The following is a 21,098-nucleotide window of genomic DNA, read 5'->3' on the forward strand; positions in this document are numbered from 1 at the left end:
AGTAGAACAAAATAGCAATGAAGTGGGGCAGTGCCAGACTATTTTGCATTGAATACCTTTGGCATTTTGCTGTATGTTCTAGGTCCATAAAGCATATGGATACGTGTGCATGTGAGATTGCTGAAGGAAATGGAATCATGTCATAGAGAAAATAAACAAGATGTTAAGGCTGGGGATATTAAACGATTTTCCCAATGGAATGAGGCCAGAGACCAGTATACAAAATGTAGAGTTTGGGTCAATGTGTGATAACTAAAGCAAAACTTTTGTTTTAACACTGGAAGATATTTTTAATAGCACTATTTCAAGATGGCATGGCCTGTCCCAGTAGGAAGTGGGTGTTTAGCCTTCGAGGCATTCAAGCAGACACAGAACAAGCAAATGTCAGAAATTTGGTAAACAAATACAAATGATCTCATCCCTGAAGAAAACTCTAAATTAAGAGGTAAATCTATAACTTTGGATAGAGAGGGGAGAAGGTACCAATACTTTTGTAGATGATCTCAAAGGCAGCTAGGACAGACCAACTTTCACTGGTATTTCTATGATGTTTAGTCTACTCAGTTTGCGGGGGAAAATATTTTGCATATTTAAACATAGGGCTTTAGAGCTATTTGCTCAGAGTAACTATGAATTGCTCTAATGATCTAGTGAAACATACTGAAAATTATGACTGTGCGTTATATCTCTCCTGGCCCCAATCTTGTCCCTTATCATTATTGCATATTTACTTAATGTTTATTTATTAGATAGTCACATAACCATGAAAGTAACATCTTCGTGGTATTCTGAAGAAGACAACCGTTCCTCTTTGGTGTGGTTTGCGTCTTTTCTTCAGGGAGCACACATTACAGCCATGCCTTTTTAGAGAAAAGTATCAAAAAGCGGTTTGTCTTGTGACTTTTTGACTTCTCATCCCCAGCCACAGTCGTTTCCCTCCTTCCAGACTCTGGGACTTGAATGTATAATTGCAGCCTGTTGTCTGCAGAGTAATTTTAGCCTCATTTGACTTGTAGCACAGCAGGATGACAAGAGTGCTGGCTGTCAGGCAGGGTCAGAGGTCAGCCATTACCCCCTGGACCGTGGGCAGCAGCCTTATCAGGGTTCTCTGGAAGGCTCTTCTCAGCCTTGGGATGGGTTTGCAGCTGGCTGTGTGTCTCTTCAGATGACTCTGGATGAAAACATGGACTGTTCTCAAGACAGAAGCTCCTGGCATGCAATTTGGCTCCTATTTTTTTTTTTTAAATCAAACTATGAGAGCCCTTCTGAAGTGAAAGAAGCAATGTGCTTGCCATATAAACTTTGAGTGGAATATGTGCCTAAGCCAGCATTAAAATATATATATATATCTAGTGTCCTTTATACACTTGAGATCTTAAAATGATATTTTAAAAGGATGTTAAACTAGTATGCTACCTTAGGATGGAAACTGCTGGGTATTAAGTAAGATAATTACTTATGCAAACAAATGAATTTCATTCACAGACTGAAAATCCTGTAGATCCTGTAAAGGATCCTAAAATCACAGAATTAAAAAAAAAAAAGAAGAAGAAGAAGAAAAAGGAAAGGGGGAAAAAAAGCACATTAAATTTCAGCTAACCTAATCCTATAGGTGATAAAATAATATTCCTTAAATAACATCTCTTATGTTTTTTCTAGTCTAGATTTCTATCTCTGATGGGATGCAAATTCAGATATATTTATAGAGACAGAATATCTTGATATGATTAACTATTCTCCAAACCTGTTCTCAAATATCTGAAATGTTTAACATAACTGATCTCCTCTAAATTTTAGGTAGACATACTTATCTAGTGCATGGTAATTTCAATGAACAAATCTACTAGAAATGAAATTTAGAGCTTGCTTATCAAATTTGCAGATTTTACTAAACTAAGTGATAATGTTAATGTTCCAGAAATCAAGAATGAAATATAAGATAACCTTGAGAAAATTGGTCAATCTAAAAAAGATGATATTTAGTAAGGACCAATATAAAGTGGACAGGGAACAAAAAAGTTTAATCACAAATATAGTAAGGAGGGCAATAACCCAAGAAATGTTGTAAATGTATAAAAGGAGAAGTATGAATAAAGTACTTCTATGAAATATGTTGGTGTAATATCGTGATGTCTATCAAATCTGTTAGACACCAGGAAACATTCTTCCTGCTCTATTTTACAAAAGAAGAACAGTGTGTTTCATTCCTCTTATTCCATTTCATTCTAGTATTCATTTTGGGGAGCTGTAGTGCACTTATTTAATCAGAATTTAAGGCAGGATTTTAAACCTTAGAGTCAGAGAAGGGAACTGAAAATCAGACCGTTTAACTAGAGGTGTTAGCACCAGGGCTCACCATGGGTGTGTTAGGAAGGCCCAAATTTGATTTTCTGCTTGCAGCAGAGGGATTTGAGACCCATGACAACTTTTGAGATCTGGTCAAATGGCTTCCTTCACTTGATCCTTCTGGTCAATGCTAAAAGAACTCTACCATTTCTATCATTTTATTTAACATTTCCCTTATTGAAAGCTTGCTCTGTTCCAGGACACAGTATAGGGATCATTTGTTCCTTTATTCTATAACTATGTATTGAGCTTAGAATGTGCCTTATATTGTGATAGTTACTAAGATACACTGTGCATAAAACAATGTGGTCTTTGCTCTCATAGCAAGGATGAGACAGATATTAATTACATAGTGTATATAACATAAATAAAAGTAAAATCACATATAATTAAAATGTGTTAAGTGCTATTTACAATAAAGAGGGACACTAGGAGATCTGGGGGCTCTGGTTTGGTCTAAGCAAGTTCTACAATATGAAGAATGAGCAGGAAAGAACTGGAGGAAGAAAACAGAATGGGCTCTGGATAGGGAAGAATATTGAAGGACACCAGGGCCAGTGAGGTATTGGGGAGAGCCCCACAGAGAGAGCTGGGGATGGGGAAAGAGGCTAGTTCACACAGGGCCTAGTGGAGTATCTTAAGGAATAACAGGAAGCTGTTGACAGTTTTCAAGTACTGATATAACAGGATTTAATTTCTAATTTTTCTTAGGATAACCCTAGCTACAGTGGGAAGTATGGCTTGGAATGAATGTACAAACTAGGTAAGGGGCCAGTTACTTGGATTATCATAAAAAAGATGAGGAATAATAATGCATTCAGTGCTCACAACCGAGGAGGACCCTCATTTATAGAGGAACAGACAGAGCTTTGGAGAGGTAAATTCCCAAAGTCTACATGCCTATGTGCCAACATGAAAGACTGACTCTTCTGTGTTCAGTCTTCTTAGTCACATATTCATTAAAGCAAGATTCATGTAAATGTAGAACTGGAACAGAAACTTAGACCCTATGTAAATTAATTCACTCATTTATTCAAATAAGATTTGTTGAGTTGCAGTTCTAGGCATAGGGGATACAGTATTGAGAAGTAAAAGTTCTTCTTCTAGTAAAGCTTATATTTTAGCAGATGAAAATGTAAATAGATACACTAGCTGTCTAAATATCAGCAATATAATGATAACAACAAAAAGAGTCAGGGGCACCTGGGTGGTTCAGTTGGTTTGGCATCCAACTCATGATTTTCATTCAGGTCATGATCTTAGGGTCATGGGCTGGAGCCCTGCATTGGGATTTGCATTGAGTGAGGAGCCTGCTTGGGATTCTCCTTTCCTTTTCCCCCTGTCCCTCCCCATTCACACACACTTTCTCTCTCAAAACAAAACAAAACGAAACAAAACAAAACAAAAACAAACAAAAGAGGATGGTGTGGTAGGCAGTGACAGAATGACTTCTGTTGTCTGGTGGAAACAAAGACGTTTTCCTAAAACCAAAATAATAAGTAGAAAGACCAATCTGTCTCTAAGAAGCCTTGTTATGTTCACTAATGTAAGTTGGAGAGAAGTATGTTCCCTATATAACACAGAGAAGAAAGGCACTTTTTATGCTTGCTTGGGGATAAATAGTACTAATCCACAAAAAGTGGACCAGATACTTGTAGCATACACTGAGATTTGGACATCAGGAAGATTTCTTATTCATCCATAAAGTAATAAATGCTAGAAAGCATGCTGTGAAAATATTGATAAACCCCAAACCTATTGTGATTGGCAAATTCTCACATGCCCACCATGACCTTTGCTGCTGGGCGTTAACACCTGTGACTATGTTACATGGGAAAAGACATTTCACAGACGTAATTAAAGTTACTAATCTGCCAACTTTACACTAGCAGATTGCTGAGTGGGCCTAACCTAATACACCAGCCTTCAAAACCACAGAGATTTCTCCTAATGGAAGAAGAAGAAGTCAGAGAGATTCGAAGTGTAAGAGGGATTTGAGAAGATACTGCTGGCTTGAAGAATGCTGTAGGTTGTACAATATCTAACATTTGCTCATAATCGTTATTGAAAAAAAAAGCATCCAAAATCTTCAGTAAGCACAAAGTAAGTTCACTGTCTTCCTGATAAAATATTTCAGTGTTCCCTTTTAATGTATAGACACAAACTTGAGCTGTGAAGATATCCTTGTCTGGGTCTTACCTGTCAATTACGGAATGAGAAACACCAAGGAGATGGTAATATCCCCTTGTGCACTATTTTAAATCAGTGCATGTGTATGGTTTCATTTGTTTTTTTAAAAGAACCAATGCAGAGCTATGCACTATCAATGACATAATTTTTATAAGAAATACATGCATTTAATAATGAAGGAATTTTTACCAATGATTACATCACAACAAACCAATTGGGCAATGCATGTTCTATGCACTGGGTGACTCTGTGCATTAGAATTTGATATAGAATGCATTTGAGTGGGCAGTCTACATTAAGTACTTTCAAAATCCTTTTCTGTAGGAAGCACTATCATAATATCAAGAAATGACACAAACTTGCTGACAGAATAGTCACATTCTTTAACAGTACATTAAATGAGATATATGTGTTCATGCCTCCCCATCCCATTCTCTTCTCTTCAGCAGGGATGTCAACTAGCTACCAAATATTTGTGCTTTCTCTTCCAAACTTGTCATTAAGAGACAGTTACCTAGCTGTAGCTGAAGACTACACTTCCCAGTTCTCTTGACTGGTTTGATAAAATTCCTCCCTTCTTCATTCTTCCCTCCCTCCTTCCAAATTTGATGAGCACCCACTATGGGACAGTTACTCTTCTAAGAGCTAGTATTATCACTGGGAAGTTGGCCCCTGACCACAAAAAACATTAGGTTTAGTGTGTAAAACAGACAAGGAATAACTAAAGTGGCAATTACAATGCACCACGATGTACACAATGATAGCAAGCAAAAAGAACAGTAAGGAAACACATACAGCAGGAGCAGCTAACCCAGACTGAGGAGAGCAGAAATTCTTTCTGAAAAAAAAACGATCTATGTCATAGCCTGTGTGCTGATGAAGAGCTGGGCAAGTGGAGAGTTCAGGATATTTTCCAGGCCAGAGCACAGCAGTGGTTGCAGGGGCCATGCAGAGCCTCAAAGCTAGAGCAGTAAGCGGGAGTCACTTCACATAGGACCTATAAGCCATGTTGAGAACTTTAGACTTCACCACCCTGGGGGAAATGAGGGGCTAGGAAAGGACTTGAAGGAGGGGAGTGACACAGTTCATTTTGTACTGTAGGAAGATTACTCCTGCCATAAGAAGACAGGGAATGTGGAGGGGGGGCGGCCTGGTTAACAGTGGGCAGTGGTGGGAGGAATTCAAGGAAGAGATCATGGTGTCCAAACCAAGGCACTGGTTTTGGATATGGAACAAGTGAACAGATTGAAGAGACACATAAGGGGTATCAAATGGGTTTGGTGGTTTTAAATGAAAAGGCAAGAATAGGGGTCTTCTTGTACTTCATAAACACATGTTTTAAGACTGAGTGGGTTTCACCTCACTATTGGGACTAGGCCCTTTTCTCATTCTAGCCTCTCATCTGATTCCAAACTGAGAGGTTCAGTCCTGTCTCTGACCTATGTTCAAAGAGAAAAGTCATCAAGACCTCTTAATGCAGTCCCACATCTTATCTCCCCCTTCAATCCAAGAGTTAGAACAGCCCAAGTCTGTTTGCATTTCAAATAATTCTATTTGTTGTAGTGTATAATTGTTCCTTATTCTACTCATGTACCAGGAGTTTCAAAGTTACTCCTAATTCCGGGTGTTGGATCTTGATGCTTCCTGACAGATGAAGGTTTTGTGCATATTTTCTTCCTGCTCCTTTCAGACTCACTCTGTGTTCTCCAATTCTCCACGTAACAGCAACTACATTTTAATGCAATGACAGCTATGGAAAAATAAAACTATCAGTCATTGTCAAATATTTTATAAATGGAGACAGAGGAGGGGTTCAGTTCTCTGTGTAACAAGAACAGAGGAGAAAGGTCAGTGATATATCATGTGGTATAGGATTTCCCCTTAAGCAATCTTCAGCTAAGACTTGTTCACAGTGTGGAAGCTTTTGTTGGCCAGGGACTCTTAACACTGCCCCTCAACTTAAGGCTACAAATATTCCAGTCTCCAGTTTGGTGTTGGAGAAGGAGAGGTGTGCATTCAAGCGGATCTGGGGAAAGGATTAATTTTTGTCATTTATGAAAGCCAGGAACTAATATTCACAGTTGTTTAACTTATGAAAAATTAATTAGATGACTTATAAATTATGTATGTGGGAAAAAGAAAATCTATCAATGGCTGGTTTGAGGATTCAGAAGGGCACTTATGTTGATAACAAAAGATATTTTGTGCAGCAGGTCACGTTTGGGGTGGGCTTTTGTTCTTCCTTTGTGCCTGAAAATGGTGAATACTGAATTGTTCTTATGTAATCCCCTGGTAGTGAGGGAACTAGTCATTTCAATAGAGTTTATCACTATGCACTTGTCTGCTGTTTGGAAGCATAGAAGGCAATTGAAAAAATTGAATAGGAAAGTTGGAGAACTGAAAAGTTTCTAGAACTAGGATGTCTGAATACTGAACCCATGTGCCTAGCAACACCACATGACCTCATAATGAGCGCTTCTCCCAGATCTCATGAGAAAAAAAAAAATAAGCACAGTGACGCTGGAAGTCAAAACCACATGTGTAATATAATAAATATATCTGATGCCAAAAAAGTTGAGACTTATATTTAAAAACCTCTTGTAGAGTAATAAAACATATTCCCTTACAAAATATTGTCTACAAGCTCTCTTACTCAGCTATAGACCCCCAACAGTTAAAATCTGTAGTAGACAAGACTTGCTTAACTCATGCTCTAACTGAAATGCATTGTTACTTCTTATCACACTTTCTTGAGGCATGGATGAAGACATTTTGCAATGACCTGACAATTCCAACTGACAGCTCAGAAAAGCCCTGATAGCAATGGAATGCCTAGAAGACCACACCCCAGACATAGCATTCCTTGTCCATGATCACCACTGAACACGTAACAACCCCCATTCAGGATCATGTGCTCTCTCTGCTCTCCTGCAGGTATCCTATTGAATCTCTCTCTAAAACTCTAGGTGTCTGTCTTGTGGCTGGAGAGGTTGGCTGTTAAGGCTTGAGCCTGCCATCTTCCCCAGCAGCTGGCACCCCAAATAAATTTCTCCCTTTCTCTTTTCCAAACCTTCGTCTCTTGAGTTACTGACTTCTCTTGCAACAAGTTTGAGTTTGTGCAGCAGCATTGCTGGAAAACTTAATCAGGAGCTCTACTTTCAGTGTGTCAGCCCCCTCAGGATTGCCCAGGATTTTGCGGTAGGCTATGGCAACGCCGAGGCTTACCCATTCCATCTCTCACTTAATGGCTGTGATAGATCCTTCAGTAACTGTCTGACTTTTAAGGGAATAGTTAATATTATCATACTTTATTCTGGTTAATTTCCTCTTCCATACCAAGAAACATAGACAGTAGCAACAACATCCATGTGTAGCTGCAAATTGGGGAATAATGATTGTGATAGAAATGTTCAATCTCACTTTGAAAGATATATCGGGGCGCCTGGGTGGCTCATTGGGTTGGGCCTCTGCCTACGGCTCAGGTCATGATCTCAGGGTCCTGGCATCGAGTCCCACATCTGGCTTTCTGCTCAGCAGGGAGCCTGCTTCCCCTTCTCTCTCTGCAGGCCTCTCTGCCTAATTGTGATCTCTCTCTCTCTGTCAAATAAACAAATAAAATCTTTAAAAAAAAAATTTAAAGAAGATATAAATATGACTATCAGCTAATGTCATTTTTATAGTTCCATAAATCTAATTTTGGAGCAATGATTAGGGATATAATAACTAATATAAATAAAAGTGGTTTAAATGCAAAATAATTTATTCTGGTTTAAATTCTCTAAAGAAATGAAAAATGACAAATGGTAATGCAGAAAATAGTAGCTATTCTGACCTAATGATATATTACCCTCAGTGCCAATCTTGGTAAGTATGATTAAAATCTTAAGTGTAAACTAAATTATATCTTTCAATTGGTATACCATACATGAGTAAGCATTAAATGAAAAAAATTAAATTCTTGGCACTATCTTGTATTTCCTGCAGGTATTTTCCTTTTACTCTTTTACTTTATCTTTCTTGAAAAAAGAGAGATTATTTCCTTTATTTAAAGAAAATAGTTTAATTAACACTAAGCAATAATATTTCAAGATAAAGTTGAAAGGAATTAATGAGTTTGACCTGGAATTAGAGAGACATCTAAAAAGAAAATATAAATAGACCTAAAGGACAGTCTAGCAATTTAGTCTAGTTTAGCAATGATGGGGGCATTTATCATCCCATCTGGGTTTGGCTTTTTTCATTTTAGGAAGGATTGTTTAAGGGTTTCACTGTAGTATATACTATGCTATGCAACTGATTTTCATGGTGATATAACCCTTGAGATTTTTGTTTTATACATATGGTTACATAGAAGAAAAAATATGGGGGCACCTGGGTGGCTCAGTGGGTTAAAGCCTCTGCCTTCAGCTCAGGTCATGATTCCAGAGTCCTGGGATCGAGCACTACATTGGGCTTTCTGCTCGACAGGGAGCCTGCTTCCCTTCCTCTCCCTCTGCCTGCCTCTCTGCCTACTTGTGATCTCTGTCTTTCAAATAAATAAATAAAATCTTTAAAAAAAAAAGGAAGAAAAAATATGGATAAAAGTATTAGTTCTGATTTTATTGTCAATTTTAATTCACAGGTGCCCAAATATTAAAACTGAGTGACTGAAATGTGTCTCATTATATTCTAGACATTTGCAATGTCAAATCTACAAAGATGCATGCACTTGGAGACAAATGACCAGACTACCATAAAACAGAAGCTTAATTATGTTCACTCACATTTTCAAATTATTCCCAACAAATTACCTTGGGTAGGTGACACATCCATCAAGGCAAGACTCTAATTTCATATTCACAGTAATGTGCTCCTGTAAACTACTCTAATAAGGCTTTAACTAAGTTTTCCTTGTGACCTCACTGAGCTGAAATATTGCAGGCTGTGTGTTTTGCAGTGTCTCCAATTAATTTCTGACCTTGGTGCTGCCTGGGCACAATGAGGCAAGTGAAGGGTGGAGATCAGATTTAATTTTGAATTTCCTGACTGCTGCTGGCTTGTATCTCAACTTGAACATTACTTAAACATGTTATTTTTGGTCAGTGACTTTTTATGCAGCACCACTAGGCAAATGTAATTAAGTAGGCTAAGTTTTGTTCTCAACTGTCCTCTGAGTTCTTGTATGGGAACTTGGAGTCTCAACAGGAAACACCTGTATGGTAGTTGTATACCAAGCCTTCCCAGGGAATTAATATATAACATTGTTCCTGAGCCTCACAAACTCTTCCCCAAATAGAAATGCCCAGCTGTACTTGAGGGCTGTATTTTTAATTACTTGTGAAAATCCAACCTCTTGGCTTAGAAGTGAGCCTTGTTATAAAGGTCTATTTGGCTTAGCTGCATTGATGGTCAACCACGTCATCCATTCATTTCATCATTCAGTTTTAGAAAATGTTTGATTCAGCCAACTTTTATTGAATACCTACTCTGTGTAAGGATTGTGGAGATATACAAAAAGAAATCAGAAGTAGATCCTACTCTCAACATAGATTGATAAGAAAAGCATTGTTTACTTTAATGGACCTAAACTATTTCTGGGAGACAAGCAGCAGATATTTAGATAGGCTATTTGCCTAGTGAAAAAAAAGCTGAAAGCATGCTGTTATAACCCCATTTAACCTGTTTTGGGCAATGTATATAGATTAAACATAGTAAAAAAAAAAACAAAAAACTCAATAAATTCTAGAAAGATAAACTTAACAAAACTACATTTTGGATTTCATAACTAAGCTTCTGATAAAGTTGGAGAAATCCTCAGGGACCAGAAGCTAAGAGGGCACTGAAAACAAAAGTGGTAGCTCAGATTGAACATGAGACTGTCATTATCCTGGCAAAATTTACTGATTGACCTTACCCAGAGGCTTGAGTTTTAATAGCCTAGTGATCTCAGGAAATAAGGCCTTGACCCTAAGTAAGAAGAGAGTCTAGGACTGAAAACCCAGCACAAAACTGAAGGTCTCAAAGAGCTGTGTCCTTAGGGAAAGGGTGTCCCAGAAAGCTCATCCCCCTGAAATAGGGAAATAGCTGGGATACTTATCAGGGTCGGCCTCAGCTCTGGACAGGGGACAGAAGTTTCCCCCAAGACCTGCAATCACAGATTGTCCTCATTTGAGCTTAAATTTGAATTTACTACGAAAGAGATGTCTAGATAACATCAAGCCAAGAAATTAAAGTGATCAAGGATCCATAGTGCCCTGTAGAGTATAATAGAAGTGAACACAATTCCAGTCAACAGTGATGTATGTTCAACCCAGATCTCATAGCATCTCCAAAGATAAAGCATCAGCTTATATTAAAAAAAAATAGAATTTGTCTCCAAGATATACAAGGAAATATTAAAATTCAATAATGAGAAAATAACCTGTGCAATTGGAAAATGGATAAAAGATCTGAACAGGCAACTCACCAAAACAAATATACAAGTGGCAAATAAGCTATGAAGAAATGCTCAGTATCATATGTCATTATAAGATTCAAACAACAAAATAAAACAACTATGAGATGCCACTACCCTAATTGACTGGCAAAAATCCAAACACTAACAACACCAAATGTTGATGAGGATATGGAACAACAGGGACTCTCACTCATTGTCAATGGGAATGAAAAGTAGTACAGCTTTTGGAACCACTTTGGAAGACAGTTTGTCCATTTCTTCCAAAACTAAACATAGTCTTACCATGTGATTTAGCAATTTTAGGTATTTAACAAAGTGAGTTGAAAACTCACATGCTCACACAAAAACATCCACATGGACATTTAGAGTAGCTTTATTCATACTTGCCAAAACTTGGAAGCAACTAAGATGGATAAACTGTGGTACATTCATACAAGGGGTATCATTCAGCAATAAAAAGAAATGAGTTATCAGGCTGTGAAAACACATGGAGGAATCTTAATAGCCCACTGTAAGTGAAAGAAGCCAATTTGAAAAAGGATACATACTGTATGATTCCAACTGTATGACATTCTGGAAAAGACAAAAGTATAGAGACAATAAAAAATTAGTGGTTGTCAGAGATTCAGGGAAGAGACAAAGAGAGAAATGAATGGATGGAGGCACAGAAGGTTTTTAAGGCAATGAAACTATTCATTATACAGTAATACTGTAATGAAAGATGCATGAAATTATACATTTATCCAAACCCACAGACCTGTATAACACAAACAGTGAACCCTAAAGTAAACTATGGACTTTAGTTAATAATAAGGTATCAACATTTTTTTAGATTATTTATTTATTTATTTATTTGACAGAGATCACAAGTAGGTAGAGAGGCAGGCAGAGAGAGATTGGAGGAAGCAGGCTTCCCGCTGAGCAGAGAGCCCAATATGGGGCTCGATCCCAGGACCCTGGGATCATGACCTGAGCTGAAGGCAGAGGCTTTAGCCCACTGAGCCACCCAGGTGCCCCAAGGTATCAACATTTTTTTTATCAATTTAAACAAGGCAGTACACTAATGTATTATGTTAATAACAGGGGAAACTCTTAGGAGGAGGTTATATATAAGATTCTCTGTACTTACTGTTCATTTCTTCTATAAGTTTAAAACTCTAAAAAATCAAGTCAATTAACTTAAAAAATTTATAAAAGAAAGAAACTACCTATAAAGGAATGAATGTTAATTAGAACAGCTGAAAGGGAATTAGCACTTTAGCAACATCAAATAATTGATTTATTAGATATAAAATTAGAGTGTTTGAAATGTTTAAGGGGCAATTACATAACTGATCAAGAAATAAGAAAAGGTAAAGAAAAAAAGAATTAAGAATGTTTAAAAACTAGTCAATAGATAATCTAGAAAAAAATTTATAATGGAAATTAAAGAGTTAGTGAGAACATTAGACTTCCCTTTCAGTCCAGGTGAAATAACAGAGACCATATTTACTCTCCTACTTGAATCAACTAAAAAAAAAAAAGAACAAAACGTAGGAAAAAATGGTTTTCAAGATAATAGATATCAGATATCAATGGACAGTGATATCTTTGAAATAAGAAGCAAATAAAGTCAGTACTATGGTTGCTTAAGATTACTGTTTTGAGAAGATTTCCAACTCATGGTGCAGAAAAGGTGAACCTATGCAGAACCTGACAGCCTCCTTGAGTTGAGGAGATAGAGGCAATAATCCTAGGAGACCAAGGTAGCTGGACAATGCAGGGCTAATTACCTAAAAGGAGAGAGCTACATAGCTAGAGAACTCTGAATCTGAAGAGGGTTCCCCTGTGTATTCAGCAGAATTCTATTCATCCTGTGCATGTGGGAAAGGTAAGGAAAGGTACTGGGAGCTGTTGAAACAACCAGAAAGATTAGAAGGAATCTTTAAAGTGAGACCAAACTCTTTCTAAGTAACCTAAATGCAACCCAGATAGAGCTCAAGAATACTTATAACAATACAAAATGCCCAGCATTCAATAAACCAAATTAAAAGTGCCTTGAATCAAATAAGAATTTATCAGGTGTGCAAAAAAGAATTTAATTCATAATGAGGAGATAAATCAATCAGTTGAAACCAATCCAGAACTGACACAGATGATAGAATTAGCATACCCGAACTTTAAAACAATTGTTATACCTGCATCCCAACGTTCAAAAAGTTAAATAGAGACATGAAAGAACCTAAATAAAACTTCTAGAGATGAAACCTACAATACATTGGGAGCAATTAATAGTGATCAGGCATCGGAAAAGAAAATATGAGCAAACTTGAAGATATAGCAATATCAAAAAACTATCCAAAATGAAACCCAGAGAAAAGAGAGAATTTAAACAAAGAAACAAAACAATGAACAGAACCTTAGCAAGCTGTGGGACAGCTTCAAGTGGTTTGATATACATAGAATTGGAATCCCTTAAGAAGAGGCTTGAGTGGGAGACAGAACAAATATTTGAAGAAATAATAGCCAAAATTTTCCTGAACTTTGTTATAATTATAAACTTACAGATTCAAGGAATTCAATAAACCCCAGGCACAAGAACCATAAAGAAAAAAATGTACATCACCATAAAATTGCTCAAAACAGTCATAAGGAAAGCTCTTAAAAGTATGCAGAGAGAAAAAAAACGCGTTACCTATAGATGGAAATAAGCATATAGTCAGAAACAATGCAAATGAGAAGACAGTGGAGCAATATGTTTACAGTACTGAAAAAAAAAAAAACCTCTCAGCTTAGAATTCAATATGTTCTAAGACATCCCATTGAAACTGTGGATAGTACGCAATGCCAAATACATAACAGTTTTTTTCCTATATGTACATACCTATGATAAAGTTTACAAATTAGGCACAAGAGATTAATAGTACCTAATAATAAAGTAGAAAAATTATGATCATACACTGTAATAAAAGTTACATGAATGTGGTCTCTCTCCCTCTCAGAATATCTCATTGTATTGCACTCACCCTTCTTGTTTTGTTGTGAGATGATAAAATGCCTGTGTGGTGAGATGAGGTGAAGTGAATGACACAGGCACTCTGACATAGTTGGGCTACCATTGACCTTCTGACGAATCTTCAGAGGTAGGATCATCTACTTCCAGGCGGTGGTTGATCATGATAAGGAAACTGCAAAATCAAAAGTGCACATAAGAAGAACTACTGTACTTCATGAGATTTCTCTCTCCATCTCTGAGATCCTACATTTTCACCACGATGTACTGAAACATGGCTTTATTTTTGTTTGACCTGCTTGGCATTCATTGTTCATGGCTTGAATACTCTTATCTTTCTAAAAATCCTAAAAATAATTTAACTACCCACTCTTTAAATATTGTTTTTCTGCCATTACCTCTATTCCCTTTTTCTGGAATCCCAATTAGGGCAAGTTGAGTCCTTTCAAAACATTTCCCATCACTATTCACTACTCCTTTATCCCTATGCAGTGTTCTGGCAGAATACCTCAGCACTTTCTCCTTGTTGACTATCTCTATTTTTGGGTCCAGTATAGATATTTTCTATTTCTTTGTTTGTTTGATTTAATGTCAATTACTGTATTATTTCTAGTATTTTTACATCCCTGTCTTTTATTTTCTGTGTTCTTTGTTCTCATTTCATATTTTATATTTTTGTTTTGTTATGTCTTCTTACATCTCTTTGACAATTCTTATCATACATGTTTTAAGTTAAATTTCATATTGCTTTGTCGTATTTTCATTTTATTAGATTGATTTCATCTCATGGCTGTTGTTTCTAAACTGGTTTTCTTTAAGAGTTCTGGAATGTAGGTTTGTAGGTTCACCTTGACTGGAAGTCTGACATGTTCTGTAGTGTGTCTTAGGGCCTCTATCTCGCAGAGATTCTGTAAATAATGCAAATCCAGACATCAAGTTCATGGGTGGCATAATCTCTGCCCTGATTTCTAGCCCTACTTACTTCCTCCTGTCCCCCACCACCATTGATGTAATTTTATAAAAGCTCTAACCATTGCCTCACGTAAATGGTGGTGCTCCTGTTCTGAGCTTTCATTCACAGCATGGAGAGCCCACTGCAGCTCCTGGTTTTAGATTGTGAGTTCTCACATAGTCTCATCTCCTATGGGACACTTAGTTTTTATTACCTACTAGAGCTCAAACTGCCAGCAGTCTCTACGTGCTTCCAGTTGAGGAACCAGCAAACCCCACCTACTGCTGTGTATTTGTTTTCCATTTTTCATTAAAAAATGTGTATTTTGTCCTTGAGAGTGGTTTTTACAGTCCAATTTCTTTTATTTTGTTTCAGTTAAAATTTGTTTGGGAGATGGGTTATGAATTTTTCACAGGTGGACTTAATACTATTCATTTTATGATAAGATGGAGATGGCAGAAAAGTTTCATTAAACACTTTTGTATTTTCTGTATCACGGTTGCTCTTATTTAGACAACTGGTTTAGTGGCCCTTGGATAGACAACGACGAGGAGTCTGGTTCAATTCCTCTACAGAATAAAAATAGAACAGTCAAGTTATTTTTTGAAAATTAATTGATTATATACTGTCTTCAGTTCAAATATTTGTTTACTAAATTCAGTGACATTCTATTTTGTTTTACTTGTTGGAAACCTGAACTTTATACTTCATTTTCTCCCCCACACACCAGATGTTTTCCATGTAACATTCAGGGAGCAGGACCAAAATATGCTTTGAATATACTTTGAAACCTTGTTGTAAAAGATTAATGATCTTTCATTCAACAAGTTGTCTTTTTTTGTCCCCCAGTCTTCCTTTAAATGATCACGTGACCGATAGCTTATCCATGTGTATTGTACGTTACAAATGAACTTGTCAGAAAGGGAATTATATATGTCCGGGAAGCAGAGATAACTTAACCTCAGGACCCATTTCCCATGCCCCACCCATGGATAATGTGCAGAGTGTTCTTTCCTTAGGAAGAAAAAGCTTTCCTTATCATCAGACAATGATTAAAATGTAAGTTGGTCCCAGAATAATATGGATTTTACATATTTTAAGGTTTACTTTGCATTTTGGTGAGAGGACCTCAATTGCACTAAGTAGTGTGAGAGGTTGTGAGACTAACAGTGTGAAGATACGTTTGTAATGGAAATCTAAGGAATGTGGTTTGGATTACTCTCCAAAGGGGGACAAACGGCGAAATGGTTGGTAAATATTTATTACACTAGGCAGGAGCAAACATCTTCCACCCAGAGCAACTGCACATAGACCATTTTAAAACATCCCCTGTTTCTCTGAGGTTGACAGTTCACATTTTACATACCATATAAGCCATCTTTCCCTTAAACAAAAATTTAAATTGTTAAACAGCTGTCATTATTGTACAGAATATTTAGCAACAAAACTGTAGAGAATATTTCACAGGGATAAAATAAGATAGAGAAAGTTTATCAGAACTTAGATTAAATTAAATTAGGAGATTTTCTCTCATTCACTGAGCTCAAACTTTGGTGCTTATACAAAAAAGAAATGAGGACATTTAGAAAATGTCCATGACTCTCCACATGCAATATTAGGGGAGAGCTGAACCAGGGGTTGAAGGAATTAGAGAAAGGGAGCCTGGCAGCTCCACAGTTTCTGAAAGAGAGGCTCAAAATTATTTTTGTATCACACTTTTCATACAATATGGAAAAGCACCAGTCATGTATATCAAAGATTCTAGGAAGGAAGGCAATTGGAGATGAAGAGGAGACTCTCCCTCATTTCCTTCTCCCTTCTGATGCCATCAGGTGCTACCTGGTGTAAACAACAACTGAGCCTAAACAGTCCACATGCTCTGTGTCCCATAGGCTGCCCTTACACACACTGAGAGTAAGCAAATGGAAAACTCTGTATGGACAAGTTGAAAGCTCCAAAGTCGTTCTGTGAAACCAGACAAGAGGAAGATGTCCCAACCTGGGGCATCTGAAATATATTTGTGGAAGATTAAAACAGAAAAGGTCAAGACACAAACTGTGTGGGTCATCACCGGTTACAAATGGACCTGCAGTATCCCAGTCCCAAGGTGCTATAGAGGATTTGCACTGGAAAACAACAGGCCCATTTTATGAATGTTCATGTGCACCAACCACAACCAAAAATATCAGAGGAAAAATATCTAAGACTTTTTTGGGGCATGGGAGGGTTGTTACATTGTTTAAACTGGGAACAGATGGGGTCTCTTGGGTGGCTCAGATGGTTAAGTATTTGCCTTCAGCTCAGGTCATGATCTCCAGGTCCTCAGAAGGAGCACCATGTTGGGGCTCCCAGCTCAGCAGGGAGTCTGCTTCTCCCTCTCCATCTGCCTCTCCCTTTGCTTGTGCTCTCTCTGCTTCTCTTTCTCTCAAACGAGTAAATAAAATCTTTAAAAAAATAAAAATAAATAAATTGGGAACAGATGAAAATCAATGTGTTCTTCTGCTTAAATGGGAAAGGTTTCAAAATAAATTTGGTAACTCAAAAATAAAGATTTTATCATTAGACATGAGATAACTCAGATAACAAATGAATAGCTTCCTAATAAATAAAGACTAAAAAATTATCAGCATTTATGACCACTGGCATAAAATTTTTGTTTGTCCTAAGTGAATGAGTACTTAGGAGATAGCAACAACAACAAAAAATCCATTAAAAATCCATAGATGCCAGATATTCATAAATACTTTTGAAAATGAACATGAAATAATTATTAAGATTTAGATTCTGTTAATTAGGAAGTTTGTTGGCTTAAAATCGCCAAGGATGCTGGATATATCAAAGAACAGTACTAAAATCTTTTTAATAAGTATCTTTAACTATATATAATTTACCATGTTCAGTAATTTGCTTTCTCCTTTTTAAAAAAAAAAATTGAAGATTTTATTAATTCATTTGAGAGAAAGAGAAAGAGAGCACATGAGCAAGTGGGAGAGAGGCAGGGGGAAAAGCACTTCTCCCTTGAGCAAGGAGCCAACATGGGGCTTGATCAGAGGACTCCAAGATTATGACCTAAGCCAAAGGCAGAAGCTTAACCATCTGAGCCACCCAGGTATGTCTCCTTTCTCTTTTTTGAGGGTCCGCTTGCTCAAGGTACTACTTAAGAGGGAATATAGCATCACAGTCAAAACACAGGCTCTATAACCAAATCACTGCTTCATGACCTTTAGCAAGTTACTTAGCCTCTCCATGTTTCATTTCCCCACCCATAAAGGATAATAGTACTTATTTCAAGGAGTTGTTGTAAATATTCAAAGTTTTAATATACTTAAAATATACATAAGCTGACTGGCACTTTTATAAACTTTAAATAATTAAGAGCTCCAAAGATAATTGGATTTTTACCTTCTTATGTGGCTTCTTAGTTTTTATGAATATTTTTATACACTATTAATTGCAATATTCTTGTGAAATATCCGTTGTTAATCGCATTTTTCAAATATGGGAATGAAGCAGAAGAGATTGCTCAAGGCCACTTAGCCAGTTATACCCAAATTTGGAAGCAGAGTCCAGATCCCATGGCTCCTGCTATAGGATACAACCCACTGTGTCCCACTGTCTCCTGACAATTGAATTTTAACTAAGGCTGTGGGTAAGTTATATACACACATGTGCACAACTGTGTGTGCATATGTGAGACAGAATTTAGGATATGCAAAGAAAATAATTTCACTAGAAATGTATTTTACTTTTTAAAAAGATTTATTTATTTATTTTGGAAAGAGAGAGAACAGAAGTAGGAGGGGAAGAGGGAGAGAGAATCTCAAGCAGACTCTTCATTGAGCATAGAGCCCAACACAGGCTCCATATAGGGCTTGATCTCACGACCCTGAGATCATGACCCTGAGATCAGAACCTGAACCAAAACAAGAGATGGACACTTGACCAAATACAACACCCAGATATCCCTAAGAATGTTCTTTTAGAAAAGTAGTTATTTAAACATGGCTAAAGAAGTGAACAGAGTGCAATGAGGAGGCAATTAATCAGAAGTCCACCAGCTGGTTTCATTTTATTTCTCAGCGTATTGAGCACAGTGTCAATCAGGGGCTAAGAAAGAAATCCAGCCCCTGAGTCTGTGCTCACCAGTTTTCCCCAGGGTGCCCAGGACCTTGCTGTGGGGCAAACAGAGGCACAGACCCTAAAACCCACCAGGGGAAGGCAAGGCAGTGACTGTCCATAATGAAATCATCTGTAACCCTTTATCTTGTTTTGGTTCTCAGAAACAAATCAAGGACACCGTAAACAGAATGTAAATTGGCCTTTGTAGTCTTGCCCTCTGGCATAATTAGCAGATGCCTGATCATAATGCAAGCCAGTTGAGGGAAAAACTATTTACATAATGAAATATGCTATTTCCATGTTATCTGGAAACTGCTTCTTGAACTTTCTGTGTTCCTTTTGTTAGGATGACTTGGAAAGGGGTGCTTTACTATGTTAATTCCCAGCCTAGAATCTCTGGACCTAGAGTCCTCAAAATATAAAGGAACATTTAAAAAAAACAACAACAAATGAAATGGAAATGTAGTGTCCTAAGCTTTCCTAAAAGATAGGTACGAATCCTAGTGGATTCTTTTTTTTTTGTTGTTCTACAGTCAGGAAACACTGACAGCATGAATGGAAAAAAATGTCACTTTAATATTTAATAGCAATTTTGAGAAAACAAAGCTTTCCAAATAAGGTATACAGAGGAGAGAGAGAGTGAGAGAGACTTTAAATTGGAAATGTTGGGAATCTTTCCTAGTAGACAAAGGGAGGTCATTTTCAGATGGAAGACAAAAAATGATGTAGGTTCAAACAGAAATCATAAAGGAGGAAAGACTAACTTAATACACTCTATGGGTGTTATCTAGACTTATTAAGGTCTTAAAAGCAATTTTTCAATGCAAATTGGATTTAGAAAAGAGATAGGCCTAATTTTGCTTGGCTACCTATCTTCTCTTGCTTCATATGCCAAAGTATACTTCACTGAAAAAGATGGAAGAAATCTAGCAGGTATTTTGTAGGATTTCTTTGCAATAAAAATGTTTAGAAATAAAATATACATCCACCTGTAAGCTGGCAACTTACCAGCTAATGGAAAGTTTATAAGCAATTTGGCTATACATAAATTAGTAAAATTTAAAGTGGAGTATATTAAAGCTAAGAATATAAAACCTATAATTAAGAAAATTAGTAGCTATGCAGAGATTACCTGGTAGTCCTACTGAAATACCAAGTAGCTATGCAGAGATAGACCTGGTGGTCCTACTGAAATATCAAGAGCAAGATTTGTGTCCACATTCAATGTGTTTATAATATGATTAACTAATTAAAAAAAAAACTCTGGGAAAATTTCTTTTAAAATTAAATAAAATGGATAATTTTAGAAAATACTTTGACTTAACTTGACCCCAGCGGAGAGAAATCCTAAAGACACCAGTTGCCATAGAATAAAAGAGAAAGTAATTAAAAAGCATTAGACCTTGATGGTGTCATAAAAGACTTGATTCATCCTCCAAAGTAAGCTTTAGAAATCATGTCACGTCAATGCTCTTTAATTATTCCAATGCAGGGGAAAACAGATAAAATGTTTATTTTATGCAAATGAATAAAAGATTTTTTCCTCCAAACTTGGTAGATCCCATCAAAAAAAGAAAAGTATAGACCAATCTCACCTATTAATATCTACGTAATTATCTTTGATCACTTACTAGCATATAGAATTCAGCAATGCATTAACAAATTGTACATTTTGTTCAAGTAAGATTTACTCTAGGAATTAAAGAATAGTTAAATATTAGAAAATCCATTAATAAAATCTAAGGTTGTTGAGTTAAAATTTAAAAAACCTTTAGATGGGCATGTCTGTTCCTCAGAGATGCAAGAAAGGCATTTGACAAAATTTAATACCTATCGTGCTTAAAAAAAAAAACACTCAATAAAGTAAGAATTGATAGATAAGTCCTTAATATGGCCACATTAATATGGGCTGAGTTTATGTATGCTTCTCACTACTATGTAAATTTATTTAAAAATAAAGTCAAGGTATTATGTAGATTTAAAATGGAAGACAGTATTTCTTTAAGTATTAAAAAAAGAGATGTTTGGAAACAAGTCTTTAAACAAATGTTTAAACAAACTGA

This window comes from Enhydra lutris, unplaced genomic scaffold (genome assembly GCF_002288905.1).
Source record: "Enhydra lutris kenyoni isolate GAN:26980312 unplaced genomic scaffold, ASM228890v2 scaffoldscaffold15, whole genome shotgun sequence".
NCBI classification, from domain to species: domain Eukaryota; kingdom Metazoa; phylum Chordata; class Mammalia; order Carnivora; family Mustelidae; genus Enhydra; species Enhydra lutris.